General features: G+C 42.2%; 1 pseudogene across 1 annotated transcript in view; it reads right to left on the bottom strand.

The window, feature by feature from the left end:
• Positions 1-219: 219 nt before the first annotated feature.
• The window catches only part of LOC104989251, an 8,835-nt pseudogene continuing 6,477 nt past the window's right edge, over positions 220-2,577 (bottom strand). Inside the window, exon 4 of the transcript XR_825356.1 lies at positions 220-2,345. The product of XR_825356.1 is annotated as a 40S ribosomal protein S15a pseudogene (transcript). The remainder of the gene's footprint in view (positions 2,346-2,577) is intronic.

Here is a 2,577-nt window from a genome sequence, read left to right as displayed (position 1 = left end):
TTTTAATAGGATTTTGTCTACACACCCTTTTAAATTGCTTCTTCCTATAAATAAAGATTTTGTAAAATAAATAAACATTTATATAAAATAAACATTTTCTGCAGAAAGAATAAAAGTTATATCTGGGGGTTTTTTAGCTTACTTTATTAAAATGGTGTTCTCATCAACATTAATAGTTTAGAATACTTTTTTTCAGCTTCTCAACTCAGTCATGTCAAGTACATTTTTAGGGTTTTTGTCAAATTTAGAGAGATTTCGATCGTTTCTTTTTTTTTTTTTTTTGTCCTCTGAGGCATTTTATTTGTATGTATTACATCCCTAGAAAAAGGATCCAAGGATTTTCCCTCCTGTATGTTTTCGTCTTGCTTCTTCATGGTCTATGATGCCAGCTGAGGTTGTCAGTACAATGAAACCAAGCTGATGGGATGGGAGCAGATTATTCTGCCATTTTTCTAGATCTTTTGAGTTGCACATCAAATCTAGGGCTGATCACTCCACACTTACTTAGCCTGACTGTGAGGTTCACAACAATTTTCCCAGCCCTGTGATCATCAATGATTTCAAATTCGCCAATGTAACCATGCTTCATCATCACTGTTAGAAATCTGACGATGACTTTGGAGCACGGCCTAATAAGGACCTGGCGTTTGCCTCTCTTTTCGGCATTGTTGATACTCTTGAGAGCATTGGCCAGGACATTCATGCGCACCATTCTGGCGGCATGGAAAGATGGCGGAAAGAGGATCTCGATCGTTTCTTTCATATAGAAGCTGGAAAATCTGGAAAATCTTTCCACAGACACTTTCTGGCTCCGTATATTTCAAACCTTTTTTCTCCTCAGGTACCCACATACTGTCAGCACAAGGCCCTGTAAAAAGTGCCCTTACAGGGACTTCCCTGATGGCTCAGTGGATAATACTCTGCCTGCAAATGCAGCGGACACGGGTTCAATCCCTGGTCCAGGAAGATTCCACATGCCACAGAGCAACTAAGCCTGTTCACCACAACCAGTGAGCCCACACTCTACAGCCTGCAAGCCACAACTACTGAACCCGAGTGCCTAGAGCCTGTGCTCCACAGCAAGACAAGCCCCGCAACCAAGAGTAGCCCCTCCTCGTAGCAACTAGAGAAAGCCCATGCAAAGGGACGAAGACCCAGCATAGCCAAAACTCAAATACACAATTTTTTTAACTGTTCTTATATGTGTTCTTATTCATCTCAAGCTGGGTGAGCAGGCATAGTGGTCAGTGGGAATTTCTCTGCAAGGCCCTAGTACCCCAGATCAGCTATCAATGGCTTATCTATTCAAGAAGGTGACAGCACCCTGCATAAATACATCTCACCAAAGTAAATGCATCCGTTTCCCATATCCCAACCCCCAAAGCCCCATGGCCACTCCATGGCCATCCAAGGGCAGGGTGGGTGTGGAGGTCAGAGTGGAAGGAGACAGCAGTCTTAACTGATTGCATTTTAAAGTATCTTTTGCAAATTTTTTCAAAGCCACATGACCATTTGATCCATTTTTGCCCTGATCCTTCCTAAAACCTTAGGGGGAACCTGGGTAAGTAGAGGCTCTTAGCTCAAATGGCCTTTGCTTCTCAGTAAGAGCCACCCCTCCGTGTCCTAGCTTTTCACACCCTTAGTCTTTCACTATCAGGGAAAATCATTCATGGCTCTTAAATTACTTCAGTCTTGTACCTACCCCATAATCACAGTCACAGAAGTTATCAGTTAAGTTATAGAGAGTGAAGGCTGAGCTCATAAGGCACCACGTTAGGTGCTTCAGGTATGTTCATTCCTTGACACATCACAGCAACACAGAAATATTCCTCCCATGTTCAGATGAGGAAGCAGGCTGAGAATTACAAAGTAGCACAGCAGGACCCAGGGTCAGCTCCCTGAAGCCCTTACTCTTTCTACTGTAATGGCTGCTTCCTGAGGTCTCTTTTCCCTCCCATAACAAAGTGACACACACTTATAACAGAAAACATTTTCAGCACAGAGAAATAGAAGGAATTTTTTTAATTACCTATACTTGTAATGGTTTATAATTGTAAATACCTATACTGTAATTACAGTGACTGAAGCAATGAAATTAAAAGACGCTTGCTCCTTGGAAGAAAAGCTATGACAAACCTAGTCAGTGTATTAAAAAAAACAGAAACATCATTTTGCTGACAAAGGTCCACGTAGTCAAAGCTATGATTTTTCCAGTAGTCATGTATGGATGTGAGAGCTGGGTCATAAAGAAGGCTGAGTGCTGAAGAACTGATGCTTTTGAACTGTGGTGCTAGAGAAGACTCTTGAGAGTCCCTTGAACTTCAGAGAGATCGAACCCATCAATCCTAAAGGAAATCAACCACGAATATTCATTGGAAGGATTGATGCTGAAGCTGAAGCTCCAGGACTTTGGCTACATGATGCAAAGACGCAACTTATTAGAAAAGACCCTGATGCTGGGAAAGATTGAAGGCAAAAGGAGAAGACAGCGGCAGCGGATGAGATGGTTGGATAGCATCACTGACTCAATGGACATGAGTTTGAGCAAACTCTAGGAGACCATGACAGACAGGGAAG

The sequence above is a fragment of the Bison bison genome, unplaced genomic scaffold (assembly GCF_000754665.1).
Source record: "Bison bison bison isolate TAMUID 2011002044 unplaced genomic scaffold, Bison_UMD1.0 scf7180017864148, whole genome shotgun sequence".
Taxonomy (NCBI): Eukaryota; Metazoa; Chordata; class Mammalia; order Artiodactyla; family Bovidae; genus Bison; species Bison bison.
The sequence above is the reverse complement of the archived record's forward strand: the minus strand, read 5'-3'. Positions and strand labels throughout refer to the sequence as shown.